General features: G+C 35.8%; 1 protein-coding gene across 2 annotated transcripts in view; it reads right to left on the bottom strand.

Annotated features, from left to right (window-relative positions):
• LOC127510041 (uncharacterized) overlaps nucleotides 1–15,461 on the bottom strand; it is a 72,865-nt gene that overhangs the window by 16,345 nt on the left and 41,059 nt on the right. The gene's annotated exons all lie outside the window — the stretch shown is intronic.

Here is a 15,461-nt window from a genome sequence, read left to right as displayed (position 1 = left end):
GGCCTTTGGGAACATTTATTTTGCCAATGCATTGCAAATATGAGCCATAAAAGTGTATGAATGTATGAAATATGCAACACATGCATATACAGTACAGTGTACTACAGAACTCCATATCGAGGCTTGTATTGAATGACATTCGAAGCCTCGTTTGATCGCAGTGCTTCGAGAAGGGGTTCGCTTTTGGTGGAATCGACTCAGCCTGAAGACAGTGGAAGAAATATTGTTTTTAAACTTCATCTTCCACTGCCTTCTGTCCAGGCCATATTAAACACTTTCACCCACTTTTATCCAAATAACTCCATCATTTCCCTCTGTTCAACAAAAGCACTGCCCAGTTACAAAATTTTTTACGAATCGTTTATGATTGACCCATCACTATATCAGTTGGTTTATGTGTGTTTAACTTGAGGTTGGTGATCAACTCTGTAGGAATGAACTGTGGTCAGAACACTTTCACTTCATTTCGTTACATTACTGCAGTAGTGATGAGGAAAACTCTACAGAATAGAGAGAAGATCGACTGACACTGACACATATTCTGAATCAGAGTTCCTCAAATCCAGCCCTGCAGAGTCTACCTCAAACTCACTTAGCCTACTTGCAATTTTGTTGTAGATCATGATGTCACAACAAACTCACTGTGTGTGTGTGTGTGTGTGTGTGTGTGTGTGTGTGTGGACATGAACACCAAAAAAGGAATCTAAATGACTTATTTCAAGTCCAATGCTGATGACTAATGTGTGTGTGTGTGTGTGTGTGTGTGTGTGTGTGTGTGTACTCATTTCAAAACTTGTTCCATTACCAGTCCAATGCTGATGTGACTAATGTTTCAGCAAAAGAAGGGAACCCGGAGGAGTATCAGGTTTTCTTGAAAAACAAACATTAGGCCTAGAGTAAAAGAAGTACATCCAATACTCATATTTCTACTCTTATTTCACAGTCTCATAAACTAAGTTATTGTCTTTATTTTATTGTAATTACCAGCACATTGTTCCTCTGTTTTTATTCTGTGTTGTTGCTGCTTTGGAAATATAGTAAGTAAACAGTCAGGCCAATAAACTGTTTTGATATTTATCAGCTTGTTTGAAATTTTACATTGATGAGAGTTTTCTCTGGTCATTTATGTAGGCAGCTCTCTGAGCTTTGAAGCAGAAGAACATCTTACTGAATTAAACAATCTGACATTAAATAAATGACAACAAAACAGACCGAACAAACAGTGGCCTGTTGCACAAAGCTAGCTGAACAAACTCTGAGTTTCAGAGTAGGTTTGGAGTCGACAAATCCAGATAAATCCAAACTGGTTTAGATCAGGATCAGCTGTTGCACAACGCTCGGTTTAAACTTTCTCTGTCAATCCAGAGTTTGCGATTAACTCTGAAGCACGTGCACCTGAAAGAGTGACATGTGCAGCAAACAGCCAATCACACGGGACATACAGAGCGTCCGTTTGATTCACTTCTCATGAGAGAGACGTGCAATTTACTTCTCTTCTGAAGATTAAGAGATCGTTATGAAAAATATCATGAAATTAAATGCATTTACAAGGCAGGAATAAACACTGCTGCTGTGAAAGTTTGAGAAGGCAGCTGAAAGAAAATATCTGACTATGTCAATGCATGTGAATCAAAGAAATATGCCTAATAATTTATAATGTAATAATTTATATTAGATTCACAAAGAGCTCAAATGAATACACATAAGCTTAATTTGTTTAAAAGCTTTATATATCAATGCATGTATTATATTTATATCAATTTAAAAGCAAAGTTAAATATTAATTGTCAAATAATATATTATATGAATATACTATTATATGAATTATACATAATTAATTCATATAAATATAATAAATAATTAGCAACAAAAGATGAGCAATTTTGTCTCTAAAATGTTTTCACTATAAACTGATTTAATTTGGAGCGAGAGATACAGGGGGAGTGGCTTTATTGCATCAGATACGTGTCACTTTACTCACAGCTGATTGGTCGAGTTTGGGTTTGTGATCTCTAACTCAGAATAGCCGTGTAGTGTAAGTTACCATAGCAATGAAACCCGCTAAAAACCAATCCACCTTCATAAGCCCGAAAAACCAGAGTTTACTCAAACTAATCTTGAACTTACCTGGGTAGCAGCTGAAACTGGCTTTGTGCAACAGGCCACAGGACTGTGGTCAGACAACTCATTTTTATTTTGACTTTAAATCACAAGACAGTAAAACTGTACTGTTCTCCTTGCATCTACCAATGCAATTTAACAGCCAGCCAAACTCCATCCATAAAGTACAGACGAGTCAGGATTCATCTTAGTCTTTGACGTTTAATAAGATGCCGGGTACATTATGAATTAAGAGTAAAACTGCAAAAAACAGCAAATGAACAACAATCAGAAAAAATAAGCAATGACTAAAGAGCATTCATATAGTATATCTGAAAATACCCCAAATTCAATCAATGTCATCAATTTACTTAAATGGGATTATCAGATAACCAAGAAGTTGGCAACAAATACAAATATTGACTCATATAGAGAAGTTATCTTATCAAGAAGATTGAGATTAATACATTGAGTGCTGTGTCAAACAAAGGCTAGGCTAATAGCTAAAGGCTATCATCACAAAGCTCTGAATAAACTTATCACAAATATATGAAAATATGTATCATCAAGTATTATGTAAATAAGAATTAACTTACAGATGATGCTTTTACAAACGCAAAACAAAGGATGGCATCCAAAGATGGAGGAGCTGACCGCAAAGCGATCACTTATTTTTTAGAGAACTGCCACTGGGGGGCACCAAAACTACATAACTATACAAGTGACAAGTAAACTTGGAGCAGAACAAAAACCTCACAGTCAGTTTGAGTCTTTCTCTTTGACAGTGTTGTACTATATTGCACTGAAGTGGTTTCTCACTACAGTGATTCATAGTGGTGGGCGATATATAGCATTACCATGAAATAAAATGTCTATCGTTAGAGACTTTGCTATATTGTATCGCAATATATATATATATATATATATATTGCACTATTGACACTTCAGAGTGATAAAATGCATGAATGAGAATATATAGAGCGGGACGTGCTTGATGTTAAAAGAGTTATGAGTCTTTACTTTTGTGTATGTCGCTCAGAAAAAACTCTAAAAAAGCCTTCAGGTCTTGAAGGGTAAAAGGGGCAGTTTATATAATAAAACTTTGCTTTCTATGCAGTTGAAACGTGTATTTATATTTTTTATTTGCTACATTACTAGGGAAAGCCAAGAAAATTGGCTGTGGTGTTTCCTTTTTCCAAGAATATCAACACCCATAATGCACTTTTGACCCTCTGTCAATCTGACTGTCTGGTCGGGAATACAAAGCTTCAAAAGTCTGCTGGATGATGTTTGCATGTAAATTTACTGATAATTTAATAATAAATTTAAAGACAAAGTCCATTTTTATTTTTGCCAGTCTGAGAAATAGTCCGTTATTTAGAGCAATATTGTTTCATGAATGATGCAAGATTTCATACATTTTAGAGAGATTCATAGGGGAAGTGTATTTCTTAGAAACCATTGATTATTTATCTCATTGTTAGAAATGAGTGAGTAGCTTCCAGACATGAGGGATGGTGTGGTGTTTGTGGCTCATTGGGTCTCATTACCATCTTGTAGAATCATCAGTATTTCACTGCTGTTAATCAGAGTACAAATACCAAGATAAGCTAGATGAAGGTATATCATAAACATTATTAGACTATAAGAAAACAGGCCAGAGGCATCTGCTGCTCAGCTGGCAGGACACAGAATCTACAGGTCATCAGAAGTGAGTATGTGGCAGGTGATGGAAATACAGCTTCAAATAATGCTTAATGAAAAATGACATGCAGAAATTTTGGTGCAACCCAACCCTACAAGTGTGGCTTTAGTGGTTCGTACCATAAAGCACATGCCTTTCAATATTCAACGCTTAACACTTTTGTTTACTGCTTTCAGCTACAGTGTATATATCGACTGTCTGGGACACAAAGCGTCTGGGGATTAGTTAGACTGAAAGTGGTGAAACGTGTTGTTGTTCACAGTCCCGTCAGATTCAGGGTGATTCAGTAAATCAGGAGAATCAGATTTGACCTTCAACAGAGTCCAATCAGATTCAGAGTGAGTCAGTGAATCAGATCTGACCTTCAACAGAGTCCAATCAGATTCAGAGTGAGTCAGTGAATCAGATCTGACCTTCAACAGAGTACAATCAGATTCAGAGTGATTCAGTGAATCAGATTTGACCTTCATCAGAGTCCTGTCAGATTCAGGATCCCTGATAGAAACACATAATCATAAGCACATCAGAATAAATCATCATCCGTCTGTGTGATTCAGTAAAAGTCTCAGTCTTTCTCTCAGTTTGATTCACTCACCTCTTGTCTAAAAAAGCTTCTGGATTCACCTGAAGATCCTTTTCCACAGCGTGAAACAGAGAAATGCCAGAAGAAAGATGATGATGAGAACAGAAATCCACCACAATTGATCTATATGAGCCATATAGACAATAAAATCATGAATACATAAACCAGTGAAATCAGATGATCACTAACAATGATGAATCAATATTAGAGTTTAAAGGGTTTAAAGCTCTTGATGTTTCACCTGAGAGCTGGAGAGATGGAGTCACTTCATCCAGAACATCTTTAAAACACACAATGATCACAAATATCAGACAATATGACAGAAAACAAAGGCCTGTTCACATTCAAACTGGATTGAGTCTGAATCAGATCTGAATCAGTGTTTTATTAGTGAATTATAAAACGGTTAGTTCCTGTCCTTGATTCTGATTAGTCAATAGCTGCATTTTATTAACGCTAAGACCGCTTCACCCAACAGTTCTGTGTATCACTACACAACACCCTTAGCAACCACTCTTAGCAACGTAAACTGTTTGTTCTCAATTGATATTGTTCATTGAAGCTTACTGTATTATATAGAGGAGTATTGTGAGAAAGAGATCGATTGAGCAAGTTTATTACCTGCATTCAGATTTAGCATTTTCCTTTAAGTCAGTCCTGTTGATAATAGATGTATTATCTTGTTCTTTTAACAGTTAAGGGTTTTTCCCGTGACTGACAGCGCCAGTTAAAGCATTTGTCAGTTGCGTCTTGTTCTGTGTTCACAACAATTTAGTCTTTTCAATATAAAAGTCTTCGCTACTGACTGACACACTCATAAAGACAGTCTTTGTCGCCATCTAATGGCGTAATAATGTAACTTCTGTTGCCGTTCACGATCAGGGACTATTTTTTCCGGTGGAAGGAAGGCTTTTAGTGAAAGTTTATATCACGAAAGTTGCATTGATACATATTTCTGGCTTTAATATTTGCATTGTGTGGTAACCGTTTTATAAAAGCAATAAGGTACTCAAGGCTAGTGCTGTATCGTGAATAAGTCACGGCTGAAGGGGTTACTCTGCTTTGCGTCATGCCTAACAACTTCCTTCAGCCGTGACTTATTCACAATACAGCACTAGCCTTAAGTATCTTATTGCTTACATATACACAGGTTTAGCAGCTGAAACTCACCTGAGTTTGGAGTCGCTGCAGTTTCATTCCTCACTGAAAAACACATTCACAATCATCATGAGTCACTTACAGAAGATTCACTTCAATACAGAGTTTGATCTGAATCAGGACAGATTCACTTCAACACAGAGTTTGATCTGAATCAGGACAGATTCAAGTCAACACAGAGTTTGATCTGAATCAGGACAGATTAACTTCAACACGGAGTTTGATCTGAATCAGGACAGATTATCTTCAACACAGAGTTTGATCTGAATCAGGACAGATTCACGTCAACAGGGAGTCTGATCTGAATCAGGACAGATTCACTTCAACACAGAGTTTGATCTGAATCAGGACAGATTCACGTCAACAGAGAGTCTGATCTGAATCAGGACAGATTCACGTCAACAGGGAGTCTGATCTGAATCAGGACAGATTCACTTCAACACAGAGTTTGATCTGAATCAGGACAGATTCACGTCAACACAGAGTTTGATCTGAATCAGGACAGATTCACGTCAACAGAGAGTCTGATCTGAATCAGGACAGATTCACGTCAACAGGGAGTCTGATCTGAATCAGGACAGATTCACTTCAACACAGAGTTTGATCTGAATCAGGACAGATTCACGTCAACACAGAGTTTGATCTGAATCAGGACAGATTCACGTCAACACAGAGTTTGATCTGAATCAGGACAGATTTACGTCAACACAGAGTTTGATCTGAATCAGGAAAGATTCACTTCAACACAGAGTTTGATCTGAATCAGGAAAGATTCACTTCAACACAGTTTGATCTGAATCAGGACAGACTGATGTATATTACTCACCTCTGAAGATGCTCTTACAACTGAAATGAGTCTGTAATGAAAGAAAAAATACTTAGAGATTAATTAATAATGTTCATTAGAAATTAACTGATTAATGCTGTAAGAGTTTATTGTGTTTATGTTTCTGATGCATCTGTACAGGTAAGAACATCATCATTTCTGTTTGGTTATAGAATATAAATGTGCTGAGAGAAAAATCAAGATAATTTACTATATCAGCAGAATCACAGATGATCTCATGATTCAGATTCACACAGCGAGAAGTAACGAGACGGCCAGATGATACAGACGTCACTAGATCACTCAGTTTGTGTGGATCTGATGGATCTGCGATCAGATGCCAATCCTGCTCCGAAATAAGAGGATTAAATAATGTATTTCTGTGTGTGTGTGTGTGTGTGTGTATGTGTGTGTGTGTGTAATGGTGTAGTTTGAGGACAGAAACACACCTCTGAATACCAGCTCTGCTCACAGTCTCTACTGACAGTTTGATTCAGTAAATCTTCATGAAGTCTGTATTCAAACCCGCCGTCAGTCCTAATCTCTCCACACGACACACTGATGTTGTGCATTATTTAATGCTGACAAGAGAGGAAAATGTTTTAAATCACACATTAATATACTGCTTGACATATGTTTTTATAACAAACATATAATGGAAAAGGTGTATGCTGATCTCATATCAGGTCTTCTAAAATGTAGTAATTACAGCAGGCAGAAGAGGGCGCTACTGCAAAATTAGGAAAACCTTAATAATAAAAAATAAAAAAAATGCAAACACAAAATAATATTTGTTACTAAAGAAACGACCTTCATAAATTCTTCAAAACAACACACACACACCCGAGATGAAATATGGATATTTAATATGGATAATTCAATGTGTAAAAGTTCAAGAATCAGTTAGTGAGATCTCAGAGGAAAAACTTGCTCATTTAGTTCGGAAAACTAAAATATTTAGCAGAATTTGGTCCTCCAATATCATTTCCTTAATGCAGGGGTACTCAAGTTCGGAAGTCAAGAGGGCCGCATTTTAACCACATGAAATGCAAAGGGCCACAAATTATAACTTGGAACGTAAGACTTTTATTTAGGCCTACTTAAGACAATATTTGTAGTTTTAATGAGTATTTACTAAAAGTGCAGTTTATTATCTAGCTAAGTCTTACTAATGGTTGTCCTATTTAAAGTGTCACTGAACATGAAAAATGGCATTTAAAAAAAAGGATTAATAGCTTGTCTTGCTGTATTCTTAATGTACAAATGCACAGGGTTGGGCAAAAATACATCAAAATGTATTTTAAAATAAAATACCAAATACATTAATTTTAAGTGTACCAAAATAAACTACAAAATACAGCAGCCACACCATGTATCAAAATAAACTACTGTATTTTTGTATTTTAAAAATACTAAAAAATACTTTTACAAGGGAGCATGAAATTTCTTCGCAAACCTTCCATCAGTTGGCCTATGTGATCTATCCCTTCTCCATTACACTGACTCAGATGATTAAGTGAACAATGTTTGATAGCAACAGCTTTTCTCTGCCTGAGTCATGCAATAAATCTGACATATGCATCCAGTTAAAGACTAATATTGATCTATCTTTCAACACTCAAATGTATCTGATAAACAGCGCCGCACTACCCCACATACGCTAGACTAAAAAAAGCGAAAGCGGCGACTGTGGCATAATAAAAGTTCTGCTGCTCTCGAGACGTGTGTCCTGCTTGTCTCTCATTAGCAATCTCTCCAGCGGTCTCGTTCAGCTCCAATCACTTGTCCTGCTCTGCTTCATATTACAGTAACTTTAATAATCTCATCCACGAACATGATTTCTGCCCGAGTCCTGTCCCGATTCTTTTCCACCGGCTGTAGACGTGAAGACAACACATCCCATGATTCCACAAAATCAAGGACAAGCAACTGAATAAGCGACCTCTAGCGGCGAAAATGTACATATTGTGTCTTTAACAGATCAAATATTCACATGTGATCTCCCAGATGAAGGTTAGTTTTAAAGTAACCAACAGTTTAATTTCTAACAGTTTGCAAATGACTTATAATGTTTGGTAACGAAGGGCCTACTTTGCATCAGCAACACTGATTCAATGACAGACAAGTCATTCATAAGAAGAGAACTGATGGCTCCTGTATTCATCAACTAGTTTATAACTAATTATATTTACTAATGATATTCAGCCCAGAGTGGAGATGTACAGATGAGCTTTGAATTTTATACCATTCCTAGTCTACCTTAGCTTCCTGTGGTGGTGGGGTGAGGGTTGACTTACTGGCAGTCATGACAATCATATTTCTCTTATACTGTGTCATCAGATAGTTGCTTTTTTTTTTTTTTTTTGGATTGCAGAAGTTATTTAAGGAAATTGAACTTTGAGGGAACTTGTGGATGGAAGGTTATTCAAGATGAATAATCAATAAAATGTGTTTGTTTTTGTTTTCTAGAAACTTGTTTTCTTATTATCATTAGATTTACATCTATCTATCTATCTATCTATCTATCTGTCTGTCTGTCTGTCTGTCTGTCATTCTGTTTGTCTGTTGTTCTGTCTACCTAAATATATAAAATATAATAGATTTAATATGTTAAAAGATTTAAAATATAATAGTTTTATATACATTTCTAGTTAATCTGCATAAATACATTCTGGAAAATAAAAAATAAAAAAGTAACAACATTTTTAATTGGCCTTATATGTTTAACCTTATCTTTTTTTTTTTTTTTCCCCGGCAGTTGTGGGAATCTTCTGTAAGCTTTTCAAATAAAATCAGTGAACTGAATAGACGTCTTTTTTCTGACATTTCTTTTTACGTAGATGGTGGAAGCACTAAATGTGCATTGAGCCGACTCTAACAGGTGAGCGTAAACTCATACAGAGATGACTGTAAGGGTCCAGTGTGGTTTCTAGGTGACTAACTCCTTTATGCTCTAAACCACAGAGATCTTTCACATTCACCCCTGGCTCCATTGATTCTAACATAATTCATGCAAGCCTTTTCTTGCGAATGGAATTTCCTTACTAAACCACTGCATGCTGCTCCTTCTGACTGCTTTTAGTGGGAAAAGCTTTCCATAACTTCTGCTCTATGATCAGCTTTCTCCGTAATAATTGCATACTGGCAAAATATATTTGGCAAACGATCCAGTGCTTATCTGTGTTTGCACTTTGGAGAAGGTCAAGGCTTTTATAATTCTCTAATGTTTTTGTGGCGTTGAGCAATGTAACCTGAACAAAAACTCTGGGTTTTTGAGCGGTGAGTAGATTTTGAGTTTTTCATGTTCGCAAATCCTCTCATTATAACATGTAAATAACAGATTAATGTGCAGCCAGCTTTATGGATTATTATGGAGCTTTGTGAGATGGCGATGAACTGAGATGAGTGAGCCCTTGCCCCTTTAATCGCTAATAGTAAAGTGCCCTTTCAGTTATATTGCATGATTTTAACCAAGGAGGACGTCCCCTCAGCACTATTGTTAGCGGATAAAATGTAATATGAACAGAGTTGACATTATTATTTCGAGCAGCAGAAGGTGCTACTGTCACATTTACAGTAGTCTAGCAGCTTGCGCTCAGATCACATACATCATATTGATGAGAAACACTGCTGTATCTACAGAATGGAGGGAGAGGAAGATCATAGTGTGTGAAATACAGATCAGGCTTTACAGAGGAAGCTGCCGAACTGACAAATACAAATCTGACAGCATGTTGTACTGAAAGATCAAAATTCTAAGTCTAATATGGCAAACCATGGGGACTTTTATTCATTCTCATGATATGAATTCTTGATATGAACAATTCAAATTCCACTAGTTAAAAAGCTAATTCCTGATATCAGAAATGGGATAGTAACAGTAGTAACAATGGCTATTTTTAATATCAGGAATTACATTTCAACTAGGCTAGTAGAAACTAATTCTTGGTATTTTCAATAGTTAAATATCACCATAGGCTGCCATTCAAATCATATAAAGATATTGATTATAAAGATATCAGATCACATATCAGAAATGTAATTAGAAAAAAACACCAATAACCACGTGATTAGTAAGAAATATAAATTCCTGATGTCAAGAATTACATTTTTACTAGTTAAAATGTTAATTCTTGATATCTGTAAAAGTATTTCAACATGCTAATTGACGCATGGCGTCATCTATCGACATTTAGCGGCTTTTTGGGCAGGCTTTAGCTACTTTTCTTTGAAAATAGTTGACAACACTGTCCACAAGAAAACAACAGACGGGGCTAATGTACACACACGATGTGGTGTAATAGGCCTATACCAAAAAATTATAATCATAACCTCTCCAAATCAAAATGATGGCCAGACAGTGATTCATCTTTCATAAATCATCTGTGACGCTGTGAGCACGGAGACTGTTGTGTAGACTATAAGTTTTTAAATGTCTACATTTTTAAAATGTTAAATGTTGAATATGAATTAATAGCGCTCATAAACGGCCATCGAGGTGGCTTCTCAAGCGAAACGAGTCTCTCCAATTGGGGCTTCAGACCCGGAAACGGCGTTCCTCACGTCACGATTTAACAAGCGGATTATTCCTAATGAGTCAAGCATAGGCTACTTGTAAATGTCTATTTTTGATATCATCAATTCGATTGTCACTGTGACATGGCAGTATTCATTTCTAATATCATTAATGTGATTGTTATTACTAGTAAGAAAGCCATATGAAATATTGATATCAGAAATGCCAAATTTAACATATTCGTGACGCCATCACGTCGGTTGCTAACTACTGTATTTTAATACAATATAATATAATATAACCGAATGTCAAATAAAGCTGTTCTCATTTCCTATATATTATACTCATTAGAAGTATTGTCAGACAAGAATGAGTATGATATAGTGAATGACTACATTTTTTTATATAAATGTAACATAAATGAATTCAGAGAGTTCGGAAACTGGATGAACTAAAGCTCTGTGATAGTGAGTAATATAAATGATAAGCACACAGGAAGAATGTAAATCAAAACGGTCAAACTAAATTCTTTAAATATAAAAACAAAGGGTAATCAGCTCCTCTCAGACACTCACTGAACAGAGCTGACGCTGAGAGGCAGAGTTGGCAACACTGCTTGTGGTATGAGATAGAGCGTTTGGACCCGGAAGCAAACATAACATAATTGAGAGACCATAGACGTGAGAGACGGCATGTGAGTGGGTGTGGTTTCAGCGCCGACAGCGGACACAACCCTATCATTTGAGAGCAGAGAAGACTGCTTATTTTTTCAAGATTTTGATACCCTATTTCGTTTACTTGGTGGGTTTTCTAAGCATTCAGATTTGGCTGGGTCCCAACACATATTTTAATATTGCTTTACATGGACTTCAAGGTTAAATGTTTGCAAAGTGAATAAAGAAAAAGCATTGTACCAGAAGAGAGATGTACAGGAGATGAGAAAAAGGTGTACCTTTCTTGATATTCAGCCCCCAAGATTGGAAATGTACAGATGAGCTTTGGGGTGAATTTTATATACCATTCCTAGTCTACCTTAGCTTCCTGTGGTGGTGGGGTGAGGGTTGACTTACTGGCAGTCATGACAATCATATTTCTCTTATACTTATACTTTTTTTTTGTTTTTGGATTGCAGAAGTTATTTAAGGAAATTCGAACTTTGAGGGAACTTGTGGATGGAAGGTTACTTCAAGATGAATAATCAATAAAATGTGTTTGTTTTTGTTTGGGGGGGCGGAAGGGGGGGGGGTTGACTTACTGGCAATCATATGTCTCTTAGACTGTCATCACATGGTTGCTTTTGTTTTTGGGATCGCAGAAGTTATCTATCTATCTATCTATCTGTCTGTCTGTCTGTCTGTCTGTCTATCTATCTATGTATCTATCTATCATCTGACATTTCTATCTATCTATCTATCTATCTATCTATCTATCATCTGACCATTTCTATCTATCTATCTATCTATCTATCTATCTATCTATCTATCTATCTATCTATCTGTCTGTCTGTCTGTCTGTCTGTCTGTCTGTCTATCTATCTATCTATCTATCTATCTATCATCTGACCATTTCTATCTATCTATCTATCTATCTATCTATCTATCATCTGACCATTTCTATCTATCTATCTATCTATCTATCTATCTATCTATCTATCTATCTATCTATCTATCTATCTATCATCTGACCATTTCTATCTATCTATCTATCTATCTATCTATCTATCTATCTATCTATCTATCATCTGACCATTTCTATCTATCTATCTATCTATCTATCTATCTATCTATCTATCTATCTATCTATCTATCTATCATCTGACCATTTCTATCTATCTATCTATCTATCTATCTATCTATCTATCTATCTAATAAATTCATCTTTGAAGTTTGAATTAAGATTTTCAGACATTGTTTTTTTTATTTCTAGTCATCTGTTTAATGGTTATACATGTTTCTTTATCTTTGTATCTTCATATTAAAGCCGGTTTGAACCATTGCTGTGAAGTGAGCCTGTTGAAAGCTGCTTCTTATGTTGCTAATGAAATACTACAATAATTGTAATGATGAAAAATGCTTCTTTTTAGCTCAGTGTTGGTTAATACAAGAAACAAGTGAGCACTATTGAATTTCATTATTTGTCATGAACTGGGTAATGTAAGCATGGACCTGTTCCATGACTCACTATTACACAATCTGTGTAAGCATTTCTGATAGTTCCTCACATCATGCTTTAGAGTGAAGTCTAGCAGAGTAAGCCCATCACATGATGCAAAACTAGTGTTTTTTCTCTCCGGCATGTCTGAGGTAAAAAGCCACATATGTGAGCCTAACATATAGGCAGAGATTACTGAAAGTCAGATGTAATGGAGGGTCTTTGAATAAAAATACAAAGGAACTTAACAATGCTTGTACACATTTGAGCAGTGAAACATTCATCTTGTGGAAAGCCTGAAACAGAGAGATATTTGACCGTCATCATGTCCTCAGATTACTTATAGAGGGTGTGTATGTGAGCTGGTTTGAGCCCAAGAACTGACTAGAGGTGATTCATTCCTGTATCATCACAATATCTCTGAGAAAGCATGTTATGACTCATTCAGATGATCAGTATAATTGGCATGTTTTGATTATTTGTTTGTAACTGGTTTGTTTCTGGTAATGTTTTTTATTTTTAATTAGACTAAATAAAACTACATTCCTTAAAGTAAAAAGGAAGATACTGTTAAAGGGATAGTTCAATCAAAATTCTGTCATTTCATTTATATATGACTTTCTATTCTTACTTTTTTATTCACCTATTTTTCAAATAATTCCCATTTTTTATATTTATTGATGAATGGAGTTGAAGATCTGGCTGCATTCATTATTGCTTTCATGAGCACAATTGCTCTTACGTGTCATGATTACACAGACACCCATCGCCCCACAGCTTCAACACTTCTACAGGTCTGAATTGGGGGCAGAGGTTAGAAGCTTTGAAGGGAAAGCTAAAAAGGGACTTATGAGGTAAACATCCCAAAATGCCCCTCATTGAGAACACACATTATTCATACATGTGTTTTTTTTTTCTTGTTCTTCTTTCTTTTCCTTATTCAGAGTGGAAAGTATTTGCATATGAAAAGGTTTATGTTCTGAGACATTAAACTGCTCTGCATCAGCAGATATGAAACTGGCTAATGAATGTAAGCTTATATGCAGACACTTAGACATAAATCACTCATTTAAAAGTTCTTCCAGTGTAATATATAGAGTCCTGAGTTAAATTTGACATATTATTCTCAATATAGAGAATTTCTGATGAACTGATTTGTGTTGCGGATTGAATTTTAGTCTGATCTCAACATTAATGTAAATTTATGACTTTAAACTGTTTTTTTTTTTTTTTTTTTTAATCTGAAAGTTTCTAAGACATGCATCTCCTTACATATCAAACAACTGTATTATTGAACCTTTACTTTCAGTTCTGTATATATTTTACATTAGTTACATAAGTTTTACATAAGTTAAATTTGACGTTAAATCTCAAACTGCATGGCTAAGAGAGTTTCTCTAAGTTTCGGTGGTCATTGCTGTCTGAGCCCAATTCAGCTAAAATCACCACAATTCATCTCATTTCATGGCCTTGCAATATTGGGAAGTTATGAAGTGTGTTAATTTAAGGAATTCCATTTACATTCACATGATTTTATTGATTGTAAGATTGTGCTGATGTACTGATTCCATACTTCCTAATCAGCTATCATGCACCATGAAAACATGAATCACTTTGTTACAAGTAATTATTTTAGACAAAATTTTTTGAACAGGTCTGCAAATAAAAACTTTTTCGCAGGGGGTCACTACCAAACCCTTGCCCCACAAAGACTGAACACAGCGTCTTGTCTTTAGAGGAAATTCTTTTCTCAGTAAGGGCTCACCACATCATCCTGTAGTGGTTTCAGTTTCACAACTTTTTTAGTTTAACTGATTCAAAAGCTGATGTTCTCGTGGGTGTTCTGCAGTGATGCTGATGAGAGCGATTGTTATGAGGCGTATCGGGCAGGGTGTAGCTGTTATGGCTCCTGGATTTGCAGGCGCTGCTACCCCACATGACTGTTTTGTTTTGGACTGGTTAGTGTACCTATGGATGATTTACTGCATAAAACCTCCTTCTTTCCTGTCGCTGGAACACGGTGTGCATGACTTGTTTTCAAGGGCCAACATCATGAAATCTTAAATCTTGGTACAAAATGCAAAAGGGTGTTAAGTGCAAATAATAAATTGCAACTAGTGTGCAAAAGGCCAAGCTTTAAAAATGACACTGGCGCCCTCCGTTGGATATTTATTATATTGCACTTAAGGGTATGATCTCTGAATCAACTATTATTTCTGGAATTTCATTGATTTAAATCAGCAGAACTGAATGTCAATCAAAGACTTTGCATGTCCAGACGTTTTGTATTGATCATTGTGCTGATCTGGTCCAATTTCTCGCTGATTTTTTTCTGTGTGTGTACATCTTAAAGGTCCCCTATATAAGTGGAATAATTGATTCTAGGACATTCAATTATTAGAAAATAATGCATACATGGACG

Source organism: Ctenopharyngodon idella, chromosome 3 (genome assembly GCF_019924925.1).
Source record: "Ctenopharyngodon idella isolate HZGC_01 chromosome 3, HZGC01, whole genome shotgun sequence".
Lineage (NCBI taxonomy): Eukaryota > Metazoa > Chordata > Actinopteri > Cypriniformes > Xenocyprididae > Ctenopharyngodon > Ctenopharyngodon idella.
This window is presented reverse-complemented; position numbering and strand designations above follow the sequence as displayed.